Raw genomic sequence first — 24,775 nt, 5'->3', positions numbered from 1 at the left:
TCAAATTTGTATTCGTATTTTAGCATTTGACAGCTTGTGAGGTGGTAGGTGAGTGAGAGGAGGCTGAGAAACAGGTATCGCCTTTACATATGTAAGCAGAAGAGCTGAGAAAATTCACAGCCAAAGAAGCCCTAAGGGTCCCAGAACATGGGCATCTGATATAAAGTAGCCTTTGGTTACCTCATTGGCGCTTGCTTTACATGTCAAACGTAGGTAGACTCAGCTACCAAGCTCACCTCACAGTAGGGATTACAAGTTTTAAACTCTGACTGAGGGGGCATTTGAACCTGGGTTTGCAAGCACGTGAAGGCTCCAGACTAGGCTTCTGATCAACATCGAGCCACCAAACACTAGACTTGCCTCCCAGAAAAGCTTAAGTGTACACATACAGACAGTAAAAAAGATAGGATTTACACCTTTAAGAACAGAAGGGTATTTAAAGAAATTAGATCAGTCAGAATTGTGATCTATTTTACATTTGACATTTCAATTAGACATTTACTTCCCTAAATAAATAAGTACTTTCATGTATCTAACTCTGGAGTATTTGAAGCTTACAGTTCTATCAGGGAAATGTAGTAGTGATTTATTCTGAACTGGCATAACATAAATAGATAATGACTAGTGACCTACTTAAATATATGGGTGAAAACTAATCAAGAAATAATATTTGGCTACAAAAAGACAACACACATGTGAAACCATGCTCCTGCTCTGATGAATCTCTGCTAATTTAAAGTATGGTGTTCTAATAGCCTTTTTTGCTAAGCTTATTTCTTCACATTATGGAAAATGAGGATTTCCTGCCTCACATCAGCATTTCTCCATCTGTCTGACCTTTTGATCTGTTGCAAGAGGCCTCCATACGTTTTCTATTAATGTCTTAATTCTCAATATATTCTTATAGTTTGTCCTCCTTACGTCTTTTTCAGAGTTTGGAAGGATTGCTGTTAAAAATCAGGAATGGTGTCCCTTTGCCACACTTCATACCTCCTTAAATCCCTGGTTGTTGCTTAACTTAGTGATCCCACCCCAAGTGTTTACAGCTGCCTCAGTGACATTTGACCTGCTGGGTAGGGGCACCTGCTCTAGATACCTTTATCTCCTGCAATGCTGTAACAGCCTTGTCAAAATTCACAATTCATCTAGAAACCAACATTGATACTAAAGTGCATGGGTGTCTCTTTGGTTTTGAAAATCAGAGGTGTTACTGCTATAGCAAGGTCGTACACCCATCGCTCTACTCTTGATGCTGATGGTAGCTCGTCCAGGCTCTTATTTTGAACTACTCCTAGAGGCTACTACTATAAATCAACCAAGAACAGAGCTATCTGGTAGTATATGGGTCACAGAGGCAACATCTGTCCTTGCAAAAGCATAAATAATACCTTTGAAAATCAAAATACTACTATTGCCGGTTCATGGGCTTAACAAAAGGTATACATACATATTCTATGCAACATAACAGTGTATCTGGGCCTGCTTTGGGGTTCTCCATCATGAATGCAGATCTGATGACTTTTGGTGGTAATCAGACATTATTCCAATTCTGTATAATCTAAGGATAAAGTTTACCACAGAACTTCACCATAAGGATTCAGGGTTTATGACCCATAGAAGTGCTTGCATACGTGTTTGTGTTTCCTACACTATGAAAGACTTCCTTTCTATGACAATTTGTATGGTAGGCAATTCAGTTTTCTCTGTTAACAAGAGAAGCTAATTCTGCAAATGCAGTCATATTTTTGTTTAGAAAAAATGAATTTTGCAAAGTTCACATACTACAAGTTTAACCCTTGAAAATTACAAATGGTAAGATGGAAGCTACAATGGATCACAGTCTCTACAGTTCAGCATATTACTATGTTTGTTTTCAAGTAGTCAAGGGAGTCCAGATAATTCTCACAACTTAATCACTCAGGTTTGTAATCACAAATGCACAACTCCACAGCAGAAAGCATTAAAAAGACAAACCATCTACTGGGTAAGTGTTATGAGATAGTGAAAGAAAGCCACAATATTCCTAATTGATACTGGAATGGAAAAGCATTAAGAAATGTAATTACCCCAGTATCAATACAGATCTTTCTTGTCATGATGGAATTTCTAAAACATGTTTTTCAAGGCTATTTGTCTTTATAGAAAGAGTCATCATCATTCAAAATGGATTGCACAGATATTAATGCCTTAGTTTTAACACATTAAATCGAAGAAAAATATTACAACATTGGTATATTCAGCTCTAATGAATATTTGCCATAACTGATGTTACTGGTAAGCTCAAAAATAAATATCTTACTTGCGTATATAGAGTAACCATCCCTGAGAAATAAACCATACCTATGCTCTTATGATTGATTTATTTTCAAAGCTTTCAGCTAAAGAACGGGATTGGTGAGGAACAACATGTGAGCTTAGAAATGATCAAGAGTATCTGGCCTAGACATTCTTTGATGCAGTACTTAGAGACTCAGTGCAAATGTGTATTATCAGTTGGCTGCTTCTACCTTAAAAAAGATTCAACTTACTCATGAGAGATGTGTCCCCACATGTACTCCACTGAGATATGGGTACTATTAAATCCAAATATATTGCCAATTCGAAATTCTTCTAAAATTAGTAGTAAGTTTCATTCCTTAAACAATATGGAACTTATAACTGATTGTTCATGATGTACATTGATTAAAAGATTATGCACTAAAGTAAAACACCTGTAACAGTTCAGATGATTTTTTTTGTCCTTGCTTAACATTTTCATGAGAAGTCACCTTTTGTGTTCCTTTCTTACCAGCAACCAAGGCTGGTAAGAATCTGACTTGGTCTGTCCAGTAAGGGGATTGTAGAGTCATTTCAAAAGATTACATTGTCAGAGACAGCAGCTCGTTAATGGAGTAAGTACATTTTTATGGCCTGTATGAATTTAGGAATTCTTGGAGAAAGTAATGTCAGGGAGTCAAGACTCATAGGGTATATATAAGGCAAAGCAAAAATGTAGTAAAAGAATCTATAGATCTGTCTCCCTATATTCCATGGATTGCATAAGAAGAATTCATCTCACCTGCCTACAGACACCTGGAATGTAGGTCTTCACAGCTGAACTACTTATTGAGATATCTTTTATATGTGGAGAGACACAGACATCTCTGAGGAATTTGTCTCGTCCTAAGGTAGAAACATAACTAGATCTGATGAATCCTGTCCTGACAATGCCTGTTTTTTCTCCTGTGATAATAAGGATACCTGGTTCAGACATAGCATCCACATTTAGGCAAGACAAAACCCACTGAAGCTGTTCAGCCTTAGAGCACTGATATACATGAGAGCTCTCCCAAAGAGACAGTCTAGGCCAGCAAGCTGCAGCACCTCGGATGGAGCATCTGCTATCAGCCTTTGCAGTGCAGTGTTGAGGGATTTGATCTTGGCCCATATATAAATGATGAACTCATCAAGTATAACTGTCAGGTAAGTCAGTGGTCTACAATTCTCAAAAACTTTGTCCAATTCTCTTTCTTTAAACAGTAAAGGTATAGCTGTAGGCTATTTACACAAAGAATGAGACTATCCAGTAGACTTCCATCATCTGAAGCATCATTAATAATGATACCCCTCTTATAGATAATATAATACTAATATACTAACAGATAACAATAATAATACTCCCTCTTATAGACAAGGGAGAGACATAAGCTTTTTAATGGCATACTTTATTTCTTACTAATATGACCTTCTGAAACAGGTCAGATTTGGCTTAGAAAGTTGTTATTATTCTCCTTTGACAATGCTTGGAATCTGAGATAGTAGCTCAGACGTTGTCTGTAGACTTGACTGGCTGAGATAAATGCTGTCCCAAGTCTGAGTGAAAAGAATCACTGAAGCCAAAGGAGGAGAGAGCTCAGCATTTGAGGGTTTATATGGACTCAGACACAAATACGATAAAGAGAGAATTTGAAAAAAAAACCTGCAGTGAGAACCCTTTATTCTGAGAATCTTCTTTTTCTAATATACACATTTTCTTCTAGTTAAAATCTAAAGGTTGATGTGACAGGTTACTTCCACTGACCATCATGCAAATGTGTACAAAGCCAGGAAAAATAAAACTGAGTCTACTAACACTAAGCAGAAATGTGCAGTCACTGATGTGGAGAATTTCTATGTTGTTGATTTTGTAGTACTGGCTGGAAAAAAAAGATAGCTGTACTTCTAGTAATCTCTATAGACAGTCCACGAAAATAAGGTTTGGCTCAATATATGAGTTTTACTGCCTCTGCCATTGGGGAGCCCTGGTGGCCTAGTGGTTAGGTTGCAGCACTCCCACCACTGCAACCCGGGTTTGATTCCGACCAGGGAAAAACTCCCCCGGGCAGATGGAGCTCGTCAGCCCTGTAAGGCCATCCATCTAAGAGAAGGTCACTCTAAGCAAACCTATGTCCAGAGGACCTCACTGCCACTGTCCAAGCTTGCTCAGCCCCAGCAGTTGAACCTCAGGATTAAAGGGTGGGCTCAGTTCAGCGCACACTCTGTCTCACCTAAAAAAATCCACTGCGCAGGCTCGAAGGGTTGGTTAATGACCTTTCCCAAATCTTCGCTCGTGAAGACTGGCCGTACTGCCTCTGCCATTAGGAACACACTGAACTTTATTAAAAACTCAATAAATGTATTCAGTAAATGCATAACCTGGAACTCCTAGAAACTATTTAATCAATAGAGAACAACCAGCTTTAGATTCCTGATACCAAGGGAGGCATTATATTACTTTAATTTAATTTCCTTGTCTAAGTGATCAGGAACATGAATTCTTAAATTCAAAAATGTGGTTTAACCTAATACAATTTTACTAAAATCTTATTTTAGTTTTAGACTTACTTAGACCTAAGCAATTGTTTCCAGGGTGACACTGTGAGAATGAGAGAAGATGGACCTCACAAAGTGGCCTCCATTCTGGTATCTTGGCATTAGAGAGGCAAATAAAGATCAAATACAGATGTAGCAAATGCAGTAAAAGGAAGATTCACAGAATTCTTATTCCAGCTACTTGCTGAAGGTCGATGAAATGTTAAGAAAGGTGAAGACATTTTGAGATAGACCACAGAGGAAAGCCACTAGCAGTGTGAAGACAGAAATTTACAGCTTCTTTAAAACCAGTCTGTATGTCAACAGAAAACTGTCTTATTAAGAATAAACATTCTAACTTTGCCTTTTTCACATCAAGAAAGGTAAATCTGATTTGGGAGGCATTTCCGTAGAGGTATGGGCTTCATGACCTTTAAAATAAATTATAAAGGTACAAATAGGACTATCGCTACTGAAAAGGCAGAAACAAAATTGATTTTACTGAAATCTCACTGTTCTACTTATGTTTTGATGGGTTAGCAGTAACATAACACTTTGACATCACCAATATTGTCTATATGCACTATGTTTGAGGGCCTGATGTTTGTCTGTTGATATCTGTCTCTTCAAAGCAGAAAAAACAAGTCAGCTTGTTTAATGAATAAGCTCAGGGGAGTTTGTCAACAACATTTGTTTTGCTTTGGGGCCACATTTGCAGCAATAATAAAGTACAAAGTAGTCAGCTTTTTACATTCTTACTATATATTCTCTGAATGACAACTCTTATTAAGAATAAAAAATTTTCCTTTTTCCACAGAGACAGAAAATTCAAAAACATTTTAGTCACCTAAATATTTGTCACCTAAATTTTATTCAGCACATTTTACTTCTATTTAATTACAAATAGTCAGTTAAACTGCAATCCTGGGTTTCTTTTTCAGCATAAAAATGGATAATATTATTTAAAATATTTTGATACTACCATAAGAATGTTATAAGATTTTCAAGGAATTACAGTAGCTAGACTTCTCTATTTGGTAGTATAATTCTAGGTGAAATTACTTTGTAATAAACATTAAGTGAATGGAAATCCTTCATAGATTGAAAAGCAGTGTTGATAAAGTTACAAAACCTATCATGGAGCAACTCAGGAGGTGTAAGAACGTCATATGGTTGTCTTATTTACTTAATTACTTATAATTGCAATTTCTCAGAAAGCTAGCCAGCTGCTTTGCACACTAGCCAATCCTTTTGGGGCTGCAGTTGTTTGCAAGTGTTTTAGCAATAGTAACAGGAAAGTAACTCTTCCTGTGATTCAAGGAAGGTCAAAGACATTGCAGTAAAAACATTCTAAGGAGGCACATGCAACCTCTGGAGAAAGAGCTTTAAAAACAGCCAGTTCATGCTCTGCGGTATTTCACAACTCTGCTGTTCCAGCTTCAGGTTGTTGCGCACAGGGAAAGTGAGGAAAGAAGAGGTTAAAACCACAACCCCCTGATACCCCTTCGCTTTTTTTAAGTTGCAAGCATCTTGAGAAAGCTTGTGAATGAGCTGGTTCCTCAAAACAGAAATCAAATGGAGTTTTCTGTCAACAGAAACAAATCCAGTAACCCTTAACCTCCAGAAGTGCAAGTAGGCACCTGGCAGTGGTTGGGGCAGAAGTTCTTTGAGAAGAAAAAAATTAACCAATGTTCAAATTCTGTATCACAGCTTAAGGGAGCAATTTTAGTGGAAAATGGCAAGCATCAGTCATCGCAGGCATAAAATTATAAATTCTTCTGCCACCAATACTTCTAACTGTCCTTCAGCTGTCAATATGATGTGCTTGGGTAAGGAGTCAAGTGTCTTTAGATCACTAATGCCAGCAGATCAGCAGGTGCACTATGCACAAGACTATCAACCGTCGCTCTATGTGGATGTAGAACTCTGTGCATGATGCCTGAGCTCATTACAGTTCTTAGTTATTTGCTTATCATCTTCTGTCTTCTCCTGTACATTGCCTGAAAAGTATTTTTCCTAAAATGATAGCACGAGGGAACTTCCAGTGTTATTTTTTTTCTGTATAGAAATGTTGTGAAAATGCCAACAGCAAACTTGGAAAGTCCTTGCCTTCAGGGCCTGAAGTACAGAGACACCTCTGTGGCCTTCTGAGAATTTTAGTGATCAGTGATGATCAGTTCCAGAGATGATCAATCTCAGATCAAGGATCAAGTTCATGAATTCATTATTGAAATTTTCCTGGGTTAAGAACATTAGGTGTTTCAGACACATTGCTAATTTACTCTGTTACTTATGATAATGTCTCTGAATTTAGAATTTGGTTGTCAAACACATGTTGGTTCGTGGTTTTTTCCTTCCTTCTCATCCCTTGTAAATATTTCTCTAAGCCACATTTGGCATAGATATGATATAGATGTCCCCTGTCCACTTAAAATCACGTTGCTCTTCCACCACCCATGGGAAAATAATCTTTCTGAGTAATAAAATTAAAAAGGCAACATATTTTTTGGGGAACTTTTCATAGCAGATGGCAATAAGATGTCTTTGATATGGACTTGACAACACTGCTATGTACTGCTAGATTCTATTTCACATTTGTAGAAAGAGACAGAGATCTGCTGCAGAGTGATTGCAAAATTAGATGTCTTTTGTAAGGTGTTTGGTTTGCAGTCTGGTTAAAACGCAATTTTCTTTCATTGTAGGATTCATCTGGGCCTACAGTTTACTATTCACTGCATAGATCAATGTCTGTTTTTTGGATGCCAAAAGTCTCTTTTCCTCAAAATTCATTATAAGTACAGTGTTTCTCAGATTTATTGTCCACTCAGCTTCTAAATCAGATGGGAAAACTACTATAGTAGCAACTTTTCGGTGGTAGATCAAAACATTTTATTTCTTTTACTGCAATACTAGGAAATTTAGGGAATGTGGAGATCTCCAGCACTGGCAGAAGCAACTCATTGGCTTTACACCGTTAGATACGCAAAATCATGACTAGATTCTGCTTAGATGGCAACTTAGGTGGGAACTATTTCTTGGTTTGAGTAGGAAGTTCTCTAGCACAGAAACTGCACATTAACTCACAAATTAAATCACTGTTTTTAATAATACCTAAATGCTCCCTTTAAAAATTATTCATCTACATTACAGGAACATATTGATATTAATGTTTGTCTTTCATAAAATGTAAGCATTAATAAATAATATTGAATCATGAATAAATAATCTCTCCTAAGTTAACTGGACAATTCCACAGAATCTCATTCTGTCGGTCAGATTTTAATCTAATTTCATGATACAAATACCTGTTATGTGCCTAGGTTAGATTTTATTTTGATAAGTTATTCTGTAAATTATACAATAGTAATCAACTCTAGAATTCAGCTACTGATAGATCAGTAATACTTTCTATGCTGTATTTAAATAGCCATTTACAGTACACTCTGCACTGTGAATGTATTCCCTCCTCATTGGGTATGCATATGCTTTTGACATTTAAAAAGTGTATATTAACTGCATTATATTAATTAAGCTACAGTCAGACTGTTTTTTACATGCCACCTTGTGGAAAATCAATGAAATTTTCTTATCGACCAGCTGATAATCAAAATTCTGAACTCACAAAGAACTGTTGGAAGTTTTATAGCTATAAAAATAAATATTATAAAGAAGAATAAAATATTGCTGCAACAAGATATAGGTTCTGGTAATTCATTTGTATATCATCTCTCACCTACAACAAATAACTGAATGGAAAACATATGACATATTTCTGCCCGAGGCTTCCTACCAGCATATTTTCACTACGGATTTCTCTGAATGTGACCAAAACTTTTCAGGGCTGAAAGAGTTTTACCCAATGACTACAGAGTACAATTTGTTAATTTAGTTAATAAGAGGTGGCTTTCAAGCAAAAGGAAAGCTTTGAATACCATACTTTAAAAACATAATTATGGTACCAGTGTTCTAATGTCATTCAGATATCTGTTATTAATATTTTACAGCTCTCCTGCTGTAAACATAATTTACAGGGAAAAAAACACTTAACATCCCTGGTTTACATATGTTAAACAATTCAAGCTCTCAGTATTACGTTTAGAAAATCCAGTTTCTGCAAAAGAGATCACAACTATTTCAGCAGAGGTAAAATCTCACCTATTACATATAAAATTGAAAGTGTTTCCAGATTTAATTTCTCCACAAATTTGCAGCACCTTCTCCAAGTCAATTGTATGGCCTTCAAACAGGTTTCTGGAAGGGAGAATTTTATTTAAAAAAATGTCTTTGCTTAGAGTAATGCACAGAAATTGGAATATAATTTCTTAAAAGGTCTATGGGATAATGATGACATTTTGAGAAGTCTGGCAAAAATGCAGGGAAAATTACTACCTACTTTTTAAAGAGGTTTTGATCTGAGACTCTAGAACTTTGTATTTCAAAACCTGTTCAAAAAACTACTTAGTTTTTTAACTAATATGGATTGTACTGTTTGTCCCACAGTTAATCACAGTCACCTTTGGTGTCATCCCAGACAGTAGTTAAGAAGATAGTAGCTAAGGTAATTAAACGGGCACCTTGAAGGTCCTTTAAAAGACACTAAGGTAAATTATATAAAGCATCATAGCAGTGACTCAGTCTGAACGTGGAAAATAATGTGCTACCACATAAACAAGAAAGACCAGCAAGCTCTCGCTTTATACTACAGGTGCCTTCAATGCAACTAAGGGAAATAATTCTGTGATAACCAGAAAAATTTACTAGTTCAAACAGTTTTTAGTTCTGCCTATTTTTTGCCTTCTAAACTAAAACTGCATTATTTCTCCCAACCTGTAAGTATTTTTTTCTTAATTGCACGTATTTAAAAGACTTTATGTGTGCCTTATGTACTGAATACCAAGGAGACAAATAATTGTAAGTTATGGGGGAGTGGAGTTATTCTTCACAAAAATCATGCAAATATGGAGTGAAACATATCTGATGTTCATGCAATTTCACACAATTCTTGGTGGGCTCAGAAAAAAAGATTTAAATTTCTCTATGACCCCTTCAGTTTCTTGGAAGGGAGCAGTTATGTGGGTTTTTAACTTGTATTTATCATAACAGTACATTGCTAAAAATATTCCAGTCTCCCAAGGGCTCTAATGAAAGGCTATGTGTAGGTTAATGGATTATAATGAAAATCCAGTGTTCAAATGTGAAAGAAGGGGGGTGCTTTTTCTCTTTTATTTCCTCACATTTTTTATTTTCTCTGAACCAAATGGCTCACTAATGCATTTTGAGCTCTCTCCTGTTGAAAAAAGCTGTGGCTCTAGCTGTGAAACAGCCCAACCTACTCAACAGCACGTTTGCCCTTCTCCTACCTCCTACACCTAACCCTCTTTCCTTCCCAAAGAGCCTGTATCACCGAGCTGGCTAAACACAGAAGTATGAAAGAGTTTGGGCCCCCTTTTTTTGGTCTCTCTGGATAGGGAGATAAATAATAATCTACAGCTTCCCCTCTACTGAAAACACAGAGGAACAAATCTTCCTCTCTCTGGTTTGCTCACATTTCTTAGCAGAGATGCAGGAAAAAGCCAAAGAAGCCAGAATGATTTCTGAGGAAACCCAGGAGGGAATAGGCAGTATTTAAAAACTAGGAAATTACAGAGAAAGACACAGAAATCCTTCTCTGGAAGACTAGCACACCAGTCGCAATGCATACAGCCTCCCCAGATCCTGTTGCTGGACCTATTGTCAAGTGAAATAATTTCTTCCAAAGCAGCTACACAATATTGTGCAAGTTGTCCTATGTAGGTTGAGACCCAATGCTACTGAGGAGTCTTTTTTGAGGAGGTAGCTGAAGATATAAACTACAGAGAATATATAATTTTAAAAGACTGTCTAGGAAATTTAAGATTCAATAGTTTACCCTTACTACACCTTGAAATGGCCAGTAGAATTTGTCTGAAGGAAAGCAGAAAGATTAACATTTGAAAGACACTTTCAGTGTTCATACATACCAATGACAGAAGAAGCAACTCTACAATAAAACAATCTTTATGTATCTTCAGTAATATGCCCATTAAATAAAATTATTATTTTCTAAGTGATGTGGAAACTTCAACCCCATACCTTGAAGTATAATGTACCTATTTGTTTCTCATTTTCTGTGGCTTTGTGTCCATGATTTACAGTGTTTACTTACGAAAACAGAAACTCAATTCCCACAAACACATTAAACTTCTCCCTGGGAAGCACTTTGAACAGATTGACAAACACCATATTTGTCTTTCAAAACATAGTTAAAACCGATCATCACTAAAATGCTTCTCAGTGAATTGTTGCCTTCTTCAGTAACTTATCCTTCTCAGACAACCACCCAATGATGAAACAGCCTGACAGTGTCCTGGACAAACTCCTTTATAAATGCAAGCTTTTTCAGAGGGCCATTATGTACTGGGAACTTCTGATCAGATCTGAAAATGGGCAAAATTATTTCAACAGAAGAGCATCTCAAATATAATGCTTACCACATACTCACCTCCTTCCTGAGTTTTGCCAGTTTATTTGCCCCGAAGTATTCTGCTCTTGCAAAATCACAGAGTTGGAAGTTTTCACACTGTAGTGAAAAAAGATACATTTAATTATGAAAAGTTTGTGAACAACAGCATGTCAGAATGGTTTCAGTAAACACCCTGACAATCTTCGAATCTGGGAGGTGGGAATTTTCAAAAGACTGGAAGCAGTATCTTTATGAGGTTCTAGAAAGAAAATCCTGAACAGATATGAAATTGTAGATAATGTCTTATATAGTTCCCCTCTCTTCTTCTCCACACAATCTCTTGCAAAGGAATAAAATGCAGTTGGAAAGTTTTGAACATGGGTATCTGTATATAGGGTAGATATTGAACTGACCACTAAAAATAGCTTAATAAATCACACTCCACTTGCACTTGAATTAGACGCTGACTAATTAATTGCTATTTGAAATTTCACTATCATATTTAACAGCAGCAGGAAAGCTGGACACTAAATCACTTAAGTAAAGACACTGTCAGTGACTCCATACAGGACTGTAAAAATGGAGAGTGATGAAAATGGGGGAAAAAATTATTTTCAAGGCTTGAACGCAGGAAGAGTTTTGTACTCTCTAAGGAAATTCTTAACTTAGCTTAGTGTGCTAGGATAACCTATATGTGTATTTAGGTGACCTTTCTCGTTATGATTTCTAGTACTATGGAACCTACCAGGATTTTTCAATATGCTGAGCTGTTAAAGAGAGGTCTGCTGAAATTCCAGATAGCATTTGAATATTAGAGCTACTTTCCCCCCACTAACTACTACTGATTATTCTCCTGTTGTTTTTTTTTCACATAAAACACCTCTAATGTAATGATCTTCCAGAAAACAAAACCATTTTCCTTATACAAAATGATTACCTTTATATGCAATCTTTATTGCACAATAAACAGAAATTTTATAATAATCATTCTGGGTGTTGTTTTTCTTATTCTTAAACCTGGCTACCTCACATATTTTCAGTTTTACTGGGATAAACAACTCTAATGTCTGTTACTTAAGCATAAAATATATTCAAAGGGACTAAGTGCCTTCCCAGGTGTTAGCAGCACACAGCAAGAATAACAGGCAAGTGAGGAAATTTACTGTCCCTTGAAATATGACTTTTGATGTGTTCCCTCAGTCGTTAATAGGTTTGCCCACCCTACTTGCAGCAGCTTGTTTAGGACGATGGCATTTTAACAAAACACTCTTCTTTTTATTGATGGAGTCATTCACAAACTGTCTCACTATGGTCTGCTTTTCGAAACAAGTGATTTAAAGCTTGTGTCATGAAAAATAGTCTTTGAAGTATTGAAAACTCACTGTACCTTTGATCCAGTTTAACGTTTCTTCCCTAAAAATCATGGTTGCTAAGATATGTCTGTCTGAACACACACTCAAGCTGCTCTCCCTTACTGCAGTAGTTTCCAGGAAGCCAGAAAGAATCTAAAGAACCTATTTTGCTGCACAGGCACTTTTATTTTCTTCCTTATTCACTCTAGTTCCCAAGTATTTTATTCCCTTTTGCCACTCAGCTGTACTTCCAGTCTGCATATTATGTTCTATGGTATTTTGATTCAATATGCAGCATTGTTAATTTATGACAATGAATCTCACATTTTACAAAGATCTGCTAGATTTACTTAATTTTTAGAAAAGGTTGTCTATGGTCATAGAGAAAATGCTCCTATTCTATTACTGCCATAGTTAGTTCCTTTTGTTGTTATTACGAGTGGCAAAATCACCCATTGTGGATCTCTCTATTGCCATTTCTTTATGATGACTTGTTCAGTTACAATAAAACAAAACCATTTCACTCCTGCTTGGAAGTTTTGACCCTATGCAAACTTTTTCAAAGAGTTCAGTTCATTAGATCAAAGGCTTTCTCTGAAATAAAAGAAACAGCCCTTCGTTTCTTTGAACAGAGAGATTTTAATTTTTTCAGTTGTACTTTATGTGGGATAAACCTAGTGGATCAGGTCAGAGAGAACTGGAACACATTAATTCTTGACAGAGATGATGATATAAACAGGATAATACTTTGGAGATGTTTAACAATGGAGACAAGAAGATTGAATTTAAGGCTGGAAAAAAAGCCCAAGAGTTATGTATAACTTTCAGGTATCTTCTTTTGACTAGACTGTAAAAGCAAAGAGAACAGGATAAAAAGATAGGGCAGAAAATCAGGTAAGGAAAAGCTTATAGCTTTATCTTAGCCTTGGATCCACAGAATTGCAGAACAACAGAGGCTGGACAGGATCCTGCAGGTCATCTGATACAAAGCCTACTCAGAGCAGGGTCAACTAGCTCAGCATGCACAGGGCCTTGCATCTTCAGGTCTGAGCATCTTCAACAATGAAGATTTCTCAGCCTCTGGATAATCTGTGCCAGTGTCCAATCACCCTCACAGAATTTTTTTTTCTACTATCTGGTCAGAATTTCCCTTGTTGCAACTTGTGGCTATTTTCTTCTGTCCTGCAGCCATGCTCTTCTGCGAAATCTGGGGCCATCTCTCCTACACTCTACCACAGGAAACAACAAGCTCAGCAGAGAATAATGTACCATTCAGCCAGAGTGTTCCTAACAAACTATCTGTGCTTAAAGCATCTAGGTTAAGATAGGGCAATAGGACATATGTTGGGAAGGTCTTATCTTTGAACCCATTAGTATTTCTTAGTATTAGTAGTTCTCCTTTTGTCTTCCTGTCACAGATTCCCAGCCAAGGGCAGGGGAGTTGATTTCTACTCAAACTGGACAAAAAGTTGAATTCAAAGGTGTTTCACCTTTGTCTGCCATTACAAAAGAAATGTTTTCTTAAAAGACTATACAGAACTACTACTTTCAGGATTGCCAGTCTCGGACTTCTGAAACAAATCTGTCTTGGCTCAGAATAACTTTCTGATTCATAATGAGCATCTATTGTGTTTGCGTCAATTTTATTCCTTAGGTGACGTTGCTTAGAATGACTGCAGATATAAAATAATAAATGAATTTAAGTAAAATTGAGCCCTTCCTGTGGATCAGTTAACTCCACTCATACATGTCAGTTTCTGTCCTCCACCTCCATTCTGTTTTAGTATTCTCCAGCTCGGGGAAATATCACAAAAAAGGATTATTGAATTGTGTTGTACTAAAATGTCATATCCTGCTCTCTGTTTTGACATTTTCTTGATCAATAAGTTGTTAAGGCAAAAAAGACAGCTATTTAACTTTCTGTGTGCAAGGAAAGAATATGAGCTGGTACTGGATTTCTCAAAGGCCAACAGGTGGGACACAAAGTAAGCAGCCCATAATGGTGGGGAGCCTTAGTGAGAGCAAATGGGACAGCCAAGGCAGAGTTACTGTACCTTTGTAAATGAAATAAAAAACCTCAATGTTGAGGAAAATGTTCTTATCTTCTAAGGGCGTCTATGGATACTCAAAATATTTTTCTCTCTTACAATTCAAGATGTAGTAAAAGAGAAGGCAAGTCTGGTCATACAACTATAACAAATAAGATTTCATGCTTTCTCTCTTCTTACCTGGGTCGTCCACACAGAGATTTCCAAAAACTTGTGATACAGGTAAAACCAACTGCTTATTATCTACAGTATGTACAAGATAGAGTTATCTGACAATTTGAAGAAACACATAGAAGTGAAGGCTGTTACCTATCTATGGTCCAAACATTCACTTGGGTTTCTTTGCTGGTAGCATGATCAAACAAAAGTCAGAGCCAGAGAACACGTTTTTCCCATCTGTGTTCAGCTTGCCTTTGAGGGCGCAACAAAATGGAATTTGCATCTCTGATGCTTCCAGTTGTGTTACAATTAGAGCATCCAGTTTCTCCATGAAGAGCACTTTGTCACTCCCAACAGAACCAACTCAGGCTGCTGATTTTCAGACGGAAAACATGAAACCATTTTATATGTATGCTTTTCAATCTTTCGTTGTAAATCAGAATTTTAGGTTTGATCTTTAGACTCTTAGTTACTTTAGATGTCAACAGTAAAATAAACCATGTGTGTGTGGCTCCGACAAACTGATGTCCCATTCCTTTGCAGTTACAGAAATACTGCGTCTCATTCTCGCCAAGGTCAGTGAGTCCTTGGGAAAGCAGCCAGTGAAACAGGGCCTTGAGAGAGGGAGAGACTTTCACAATTCCAACTAAAGAATAAGAAGGTAGCAGCAGAGCTCCTTTGTTACATGTTCCCCACTGTAGCTTACAACAAAAAGCCTGATCACACTTTTAAAATGCTTGTTGTGGGGTTTTGCTTATTTTCTTAAAGAATAATCGCACTGTATCACTTTCCACTCCTACACAAAATTGTGGATGAGACTCTTCCATTTTCAAAGCAGATATAGAGCCTGTTTTGTTCTAATTTTATTTAGATAAAGTAGTGCTATGCATTAGAAATTTTAAGGAAAAAAGAATATACAGTGTTCAAACAGGATTATGCCAAAAACTTGCTATGCTAACTGATTTCAGTGGTCTGAGTGTTTAAACACGCATTGGTTAAAGAATCCTTAGCACTGATAAGTGGTGAGAGACTGGTTTTGGAAATGGGCTAGGGAAATTAGGTAGGCCTAAATGCAAATCTGTGTTTTCTGTCTTCATTCTTACTTGTTTTCCATTTCTAATAGAGTAGGGTGTGTTTCTTCATACAGTGTTTTCTTCTTCAGCTTTGTACTGCTGTTCTGTTCTTTTGACTACTGGTAAAGCTGCTAAATCAAAATCTGTGCATAAACTTCACATCACAAGGTATCTACTTATTTTAGTTACTTTTCCACATCCTGAGAATATCTGTAAGGTGATTAATATAACTTGGTTTAATATAAAATCAAGTTAATGACAAGCAATATCTTTCTCAGGTTTTCCACACGGAGAATGTAAGTCCGTATTAATAAAAGAAAAAGCTTTTAGATCAGAGTAGGATTACTACACTGAACAAAAACTACAGCAGCTATATATATGTATATATCTCAGAAACCTTTTGCACATTAGGAAACATACAAATCCCAAATAAAACTGGTGTACGTAGTACATCTAGATATTTAATATATATATATTATAAAGAATAAGAGAAGTTGGGAAATTTACTCCTCGCACTCCTCTAATTATTAAGGTGGTTTTAGTTTCTGAAAGCAGGTATATTACATCCAGTTCTCTTGAGCCAGAAATTTAACAGGTTCCTAATGTTTGGTGTTTGAGCAATAACTTTTTAATTTCTATTCTTCTTTACTTCTTTTTCAGTTGTCTGTAGCTAGAGGGAAGGGCTAATTTACTGAAACATCCATATTTACTTAATCATTAGGCTGTACAGTATCAATAATACCTAGGGAAGAATAATACATGGTAAATGACTGAAGAGACAGAAAAAGCAATACAAGTAGCCATAATTAAGGTATGATAAGTAATAATAGCAAATTGTTACCAAAAATAATTGGAAGGCTTTTTAATCTACAAAAAATGCAGGTAGGTTATGACAGACTCTCTTTTGCTCATTATTTGGATTTATCATGCATCTTGTTGACAACAAGATTCAATACATTCTGTGTCAAACCAATCTGCATTGTTAAGCTGCACTGCTGAGCCACCAAACACAAATGGGCTGGAATACACAAAAATCAGAGACATGCATCTGGCATCCCCTCAATAATGACTAACAAGAAACAGACATTTTAAGGATGAAAATTATCTGAAAATAAACTGTATTGGGTCTGGCTGAGCTGGAGTTCATTTCCCCATAGTAGCCCTCACAGTGCTGTGCTTTGCATCGGTAGCTAGAAGGGTGTTGATAACACACCGGTATTTTGGCTACAGCTGAGCACAGCATCAGAACTGTAACATTCCTTCCCCAGTCAAGGGCAAGATCCTGGGAGGGGACCCAAGTAGGCCAGCTGACACGAAGTGACCAAAGGGATATTCCAGACCATATGACAGCTCAGATATAAAAGCTAAGGCAAGGAGCAGGAAGGCAGGCGTTCTTTGTCTCCAGTGGCTGCCTGCTAAGGAATCATCACATGTGCTGAAGCCCTGTTTCTTGGAAGTGGCCAACCATTGCTGCTCATGGGAAGGAGAGAATAAACCCTGCTATCTTTCACTTTGCTTCGCTTTTGCAAGCACAAACTCTTGCTTTTGCTTTAAATAAACTGTCTTATCCCAGTACAGGAGTTGTTTTTCCACCTTCCCTGTCGGGCTGGGAAGGGGAGTGACAGAGCAGCTGGGTGGGCACCTGGCATCCAGCCAAGGTCAACCCACCAGACAAACATATCAAATAGTGCAGATGAATCTTGCTTTAGAAGAGTTGCCTTTAACGGGAGTCAAGGCAACCAGAGTGAGATCCAGTCAGAGGTAACAACCACCAAATTCTAGGTGGTTAAACTATTGTACTCTCTAGACATGCAGACACTATATCAGAGACTACAGAGCAGTACAGATGTCCAACCACTCGATACAGGATTTAGATGTGCAATGATGGCAGCTAGGGACATTGTCCCTCCCACTGGCTATCTTGGATATCACATTGAGAAGTAAGAATGTCTCTGAATTGGCATCTTTGCCAGCCCCATGTAGTGAGCTTAGATCAAAAAAGAGTGTTTCAAATGGCACTAGGAAAAATACTTCTACAAAACTGAATCCTGCCCTACCCAGTGGCCCACAATAATCTAATTACATGAGCAAATGAGAGAGTAGCAAAAATCAGATGTTTCAGTGATTTTCACAGCCTTTTTTACAGTGGGAAAGAAGTGTGTGTGCTGGACTATTCTGAGGAATTCTTTGATATTCTGGAAAAGGTCTGGAGCCACTTCCATAAGACACACCATTGCTAAGGAATTTGGCTTTCCAAGCAGGATCTTCAGCATGAGTTTTAGACTGACTGATTGGACATACTCAAGATCCACAAGAAGGAAGTCCATGTGACATGAGATGGCATGAAAATGGAACATGCCATATGACTGCACGATAAAAAGTTCTTTGTCTCACTCTCCTTGCCTAGTTACTCCAAGCCAGGTAACAAGGTAGGAGCTATTGCTTCCTAAAGAAATGTTGATAAAAAAGTCACACAATTGTTATGAGTTTTTGTTATATTGGGGCACAGTGTGAAAAAATTCTCTAGGTTGTTCAGACGACTTCATACAGTGTAAAACAAGCATTATTTGAATAAGCAAAGCAAATTTTAACACATCAGTTCTAAATACATTTTGCAGCACTAAAATTTAAAAAAAACCCAGATCCTACCTAAACTGTTGCCAACAGCAAAAATAACTCTCTGCAACTAAGAAATCTGCAAATATTAAAAGTAGGATGTGTTCATTTTCAGTTTCTATTAAATAGACTGTATTAAGAGCCTAGTTGCTCTAGCATAATCATATCTGTCTTTTCAGCTTAATGCACTATTTCATGTGGATTAAAACTAATCCTTTCCTTTTCTAAGGGTTTGTAGAAGCATGTCTTACAGATCAGTAAATGTGACTAGTGAAGTACATATTTAGAAAACATGTGTTTGTGAGGGACACGACTCACAAAACAACTGGTAAGTGGGAGAGAGAGAGAGGCAGGCCTTGCGGCCAGACCCTCTTCTTCCCCCCTCCCTTTGCAGCCAGACTGTGGAGGGGGCTGTTTCCCTCTAACAACTAGAGAAGGGAGGGAAGGCTCAGCACTGAAGCAGAGCCAAAGCGGACGGGCAGTTTTGGGATCCCTAATACAAGGAAGATTTTGATAAATTGAACAAGTCAACTTCAGGCACACAACATACAAGGGAACAAGGAAAGGCCTGGTTTATTCAAACATGGGTTTATTCAGACATAAGCAGAGAAGACTAAGGTAATGGATTTTACTGCTGCCTTCAGCCAGCAAAACACTCTCAGAGTATTTTGTTCCTCTAGATGTAACATCTGTCAGACAATTAAATGTTTAATCCATTTTTCTTCACATCATTTCAGGATATAAACACTGATCCTGCTCATTCCTGCACTGGACTGGCTGGATGGAATGCAGTTTTGCAAAAAAAGACTCAGGGACCTGGTGGACAGCAAGCTGACCACAAGCCATCAATGTGCCTAGAGGCACAGAAGACCAATTGCCTCCTGGGCTGCATTCAGAGCATCAGAGCATCAAGTCAAAGAAGGTGATCCTTTTACTGTAAGGGTAGTCAAACACTGGTGTAGGTTGCCCAGAAAGTCTGTGGAGTCTTCATCCTTGGAGATATTCAAAACCCAACTAGAAAAGGAGGTGGGCAATCAGCTTTAGGTGACACCGCTTTGAGGAGGAGAGGTAAAGTAGACCATCTTCAGCAGTGCCTTACAGCCTCAAATATTCCACAAGTCTGTAAAGAATAATGTAGGCAACAACGTAAAAACCTTCAGCATGCCAGAAAATAGCAAGATTACCTCTTTCCTATAACATCCATGTTCTGAAAATCATACAAGCAGCTTTAAAAGAATAATTGACTAAAGAAGTCAATAGTGTTTCTTAGAAAATCAACTTCCACAGTGCTGATAAAGCCTTTGATAAAACATGCCTTCATGGGCTTTGAAACAGAGTTAATAAGAATCTCTTTGAAGCGAAAAAGACTACTTTTTTCTCAGTCTGACAAAATATCAATAGCAACCAAGATCATTTTGTATGTGGCACCAAGTCACTGAACAAACTCAATCATTCTACTTCAGAAGACCATTAGTTTCCACACTTGTTTGCCTATCTAGGGAGTCAATAGGAGCTTTACCTAAAATAGACATGTTCTACTTCATGCATTATTTCAGCATAGACTGTACAAGAAAATAACAGGCAAAGCAGAGAAAATGCACTCTGATATGATCTTGGGGGTTTTGGCTAATCTGAATTTGTAGAATAGTGCACGGACTTCACTTAGCACCTACAAATAATTCTCAAAAATCTAAACTTAGCTAATACGTCTCTGACGTTCTCCCTTTCAAAGTAAATACCTATAATTAAAAAACAAAATAAAATAAAATATAAACTTCCCACATCCCCTAAACCACCTAAACAATAATTTCCTAGAAAAATTACAAGTTGCAGGAACTTTTGAGTAGAGAGGATTTCCTTGAAATAACAACACTTTTTCCTTTACAGAAGCTTTTCCACAATAGTTTTATTGAAGATGAGCAGCTTATTTGTGATACAGATAGAAAGAATATGGATTAAAAGCCATAGTACAGATCTAGTAAAAGTAGTAAGTCTAAGAAAGTAGTTTAAATTATTTCTGAGGGTCTTTGTCTTTAGTTGTGAATTTACTTACTACGATTTTGGAACCTACAAACTATGGAACTCTCAATTCTGTTACAACTTGTGTATCAAGATTGGTCATTATGTCAAAATGAATGTTGCATTTTAGTTCCTGAAGTTCCTTCAAAAACAACATGCTTAATTGTGAATCATACAGAAATAAGGAAAATTGCTAATATGATACATGTTTATTTCATTATATATGTTAATGATACATTTTATTATGCAATGTATAGCTTTTTCATGCAGTATTTTTTAATTTATAGAATAGGTCTCCTGTGTTTGGAAATCTGCTGTTTTTACAGTAGGTGGAATATGATGTAATAGAGAGGAAAGACATTAATTCTCTTTTTAGGCAACATTTACATTTTCTCCTTCAAATAGGTTATTCATTTGGAATACACTGTTTGAATCTGTATCACTGATTACTCTGTATGGAAAAACAAACCAGATCCAGGAGCTTATTATCTACATCAGACAGCACATTTTAATGTAATAGATAATACTATGAATTTAAGCTTAAATAAAAGCCTTGCAGCAGCCATCTCTTTGCTTACATATTAAGGAAAAACAGATGGAAGGTGAGAACTCCTGAAGAACTGGTAATTTTTGCAATACAAATACAATTGAGTACAGAGAGTACAGCATGGGGAAGACAGAGAGACAAGGGAAAAAATATAAATAAAGTAGGGATCAACAAAAGAAAGCAGAAAACAAAGAGAAAAAGTAAATAATGTTAGAATTATGCAGGATAAAAAAATTAATTTGATATAAAAGAGGAAGAAACATGCACAATAGTATGTTGCCATCTGTTTTTTGCAGACTAAACAAAAAAAGTGTCCAAATGGAGACCGTACAGATGTAATCAATAATGAAACTATGAAAAACATGCAAATTCAGAGAATTTTTTCCTCTATCATTTGAGTTTTGGATAGATTTTACAAGTTAACTATGTGTTTGATGTCATCCCATACTTGCCCATTTAATTTTCCCATTGTATGTAGTTTCAATGACCTTATTACTTCAATAATAATCCTTGTGGTTTTACCATTTTGGTTCCACCCTTCTGGGCAGTAGACAGGTAATACCCACTAATTTTCTCCATTCTTTTCCAATCTAATTTGTATTTCTTTCTTCTGCCAACACCTTTCTGTATAGCTCATTTCCTTTGAATTCGTGTATTGAACTAGGACTAGAGGCAATGGGCTCAAACTGAAACACAGGAAGTTCTTTCTGAACATCAAGAAACACTTTTTCATAGTGAACGTAACAGAACACTGGCACAGTTGTCCAGGGAAACAATGGAGTCTTCATCCTTGAAGATAGTCGGGAGCCATCTGCACATGGTCCTCAGCCACCTACTCCAGGTAGCCCTGCTTGAGCAGGGTGATTGGACCAAATGACTTCCAGAAGTCCCTTCCCACCTCAGCTATTCTGAGATTCTGTGACATCTGCTTTCCAATGAGTTTATTCACTCTTCCTTTTCCATTTTTTTCCATTTAATTTCTTTTATTCCGTTCTATGCCACAACTTATTACTTTGTTTTATATTCTCTGTATACTACTCTGCCCTTCTAAAAACAACAGTCCTGATTTACCTTTGGGAGTGTTACCAAAGCAATTGCTGAAGGGAAAAGGTTCAATGGAGCTTTCAGAAAAAGAGAATTCTCTGCTAAAGTTAGAAATATAATAGCCTAAACTGACTCCATGGGGCGGGAAAACTGATCTCAGTACAAGTGAAGTTTGCAGGATAGAGGGCATGAAGGATAAGGGAACATTTAAATCATCATTAAAACACTTTTTTTTCTCTTTTCATAGGAGGAAAACCTTAATTCTGCAGATGAAAGATGCCCTCTTCTGTGAAGGCATCACATTAGCCTCAACTGAAGTTGCTCCTGAAATGTGAAATGTGGTTATTCTTTTGCTCTTGCATGAGAATGGTAACCATTACTGTATTTATCCATTGAAATCCTATTTGAACTTTCTTCTTCTTCTAATCTTAATGTGATTATACTTTCATGTAAGTCATTGTTAACTGAGATTTGTTGGTTTTTTTTAAAGATTGATATAATCTCTTATGCTTTATCTCCTCATATTCTAATTGAGAGAACCATAAAAAATCAAGATGAGTTCAACCAGGTGCCTGAAGTTACACAAGAGGAACAGTGGAGCAGGGTTCTGAATAATGAAGCTCCAGAACAACCTAGGATGAACACGGTGTGGGATTCACCTCACCAAATCCTGTCGTTTATCTAAAGTAGATGTCAACGTGAGACCTACTCAGCCTAGCCTTTCCGTGTTGCCGGGGAAGAAATTGGCACTTTGAGAAAATAGCTCATTTTTTTGGATGACTACTTCAGAATTATACAAACTGTGCACTAGAAGTACCTTCTTTGCTTTGAATATAAAGGGAACAGAAGGGAACTACCTTAAGTATAGATATTTACAAAGTTGGCACCAGCACTTGGTCAGCTGACCCCTACCACTTCTGTTGGTAGTGTTGGATCCATAGTTAAAATTTATTGCAATCAGAAGATTTAAAGGTATTAATATGTTTTCTTAAGCCTTGTTAAGCAGTAGAGTTTAGGAGACAGCATAAAGATACACTAACATGATAATACGCTATATGAAAAAAACCTGCAACGGAAAGCAAACATAAAGTTATTGAAAGGAATTACACATTCCTCAGAAACTCATTTGGCACGAGAAATTGTGACTTGTCTTCATTTGCTAGTAAAGGGGCATTTTCTATTCTCTGCTTGTTTCTCCATTATTTCTAAACAGTGTTACACTTCAAAGCTTAAAAATCCCTTATGCCAATATAATTTTGCACTTCCTAGAATTAATTTTGTTTTATGGGTAATGATCCAGAAACAAGAAATTTCTTACCATGTCTAACACAAAAGCATCTTAAATGTTCCGACAAATCTCCAGCATTGTGCTACAGCAAGCACCACACGAGGAGGCATATTTCCCAGGTCGGAACATTCCAGTTAAACCTCTGACCAATTAAGAAGCCCACAGGAAGGCGACATGCAAAGAAATACTTGGCTTTGTACTCAAAGAAATTAGAATGCAAAGCCTGATTAACAGTCATGATTTGAAGGCTGCTGTCCTGAACCACAGCAGGTTAGAAAGGCCTGTTCTAGATGAAGAAAATTAAAGGTCATGTTTATCTTTTTGCCAAAAGAAGATTTAGCAATTTAAAAGTCCAGACTTTGCAGACGTAACACAGGTTTCTCACCCCTCTTTCATTTCCACAGAGATGCACCACCTTCTGCCATCTCAGTAAATCTCTCTTCTAATCCCTTCAAATGCTAAAATAGTGATCTGTGTAAGCTCAGCTCCATGTCAGAGAGAACTGTCCTCTTGCAGTAATACTTGCAGATTTTATAAACTCTCTTCTGGGCATGCCACCAAAGAGAACAAAAAGGAAAAGAAAAATACGAGAGGTATCTTCATAACAAATGACTGAATAAAGAGAATACATACAAGATGACCTTGTTTAGAGAACTGTGAGGGATATCACAGTTGAAATCTTGTACTAAGTCTGTCGGAATCACAACTTCCTGGACCTCAAATTAATTTCTTCTTTAGTCCCCTTCTCTTTGCCAGTCTTTACTTTCAAAAAGGGAAAGACAATTTGGCCTAATTTATTGCTTCACTTCAGGAAGGATCTGTGGAGTTCTTTTCAGTTAAATGTTAACTGTGAAGAGACTAGAACAACCTGACTTATTTACAGTTTAAGAAAAAGTATCCTTCATTAAAAAAATCTGATAGGCTAGGCACTTCATGAATAATTAAATTGCAGTAGGAGCTGAATCAGAATTCTTGCTGTTTTTTTCTTTTATCATGGCTGCACATAAAGGATGAAGTTTTGGTCTCTCAGTGAATTTTCACGGACTTAGAAACAATTTAAATCTGCACGTAAATTCTAACTTGCTTACTAAATGAAACAGCACATAAGAAAACTACCCCAGTAGTTTTGCAAAAGCACCTTGGTTTGATTGGTATTTATTCTCTACAGAAGAAAAGGATACTACAATAAAAACATTCTTAGCCTGAATTGATGCCTCAGTACACTCTTATGCGTAACTCACTATCAGAGTCTGCAATACGTTTGCATATATTGTCCGTTTCGCTCAATCATCTCATAAATAAGGTGGTTTTATCTCCA

At 36.9% G+C, this 24,775-nt stretch overlaps 1 long non-coding RNA gene across 1 annotated transcript in view; it reads right to left on the bottom strand.

Moving 5' to 3' along the window:
- LOC120324825 overlaps positions 1-24,775 on the bottom strand; it is a 67,742-nt gene that overhangs the window by 35,693 nt on the left and 7,274 nt on the right. Inside the window, exon 2 of the long non-coding RNA XR_005566474.1 lies at positions 11,351-11,428. This is a non-coding gene — a long non-coding RNA (uncharacterized LOC120324825). The remainder of the gene's footprint in view (positions 1-11,350; positions 11,429-24,775) is intronic.

The sequence above is a fragment of the Pipra filicauda genome, unplaced genomic scaffold, assembly GCF_003945595.2.
Source record: "Pipra filicauda isolate LSUMZ 115617 unplaced genomic scaffold, ASM394559v2 scaffold124_size2119055_pilon, whole genome shotgun sequence".
Lineage (NCBI taxonomy): Eukaryota > Metazoa > Chordata > Aves > Passeriformes > Pipridae > Pipra > Pipra filicauda.
This window is presented reverse-complemented; position numbering and strand designations above follow the sequence as displayed.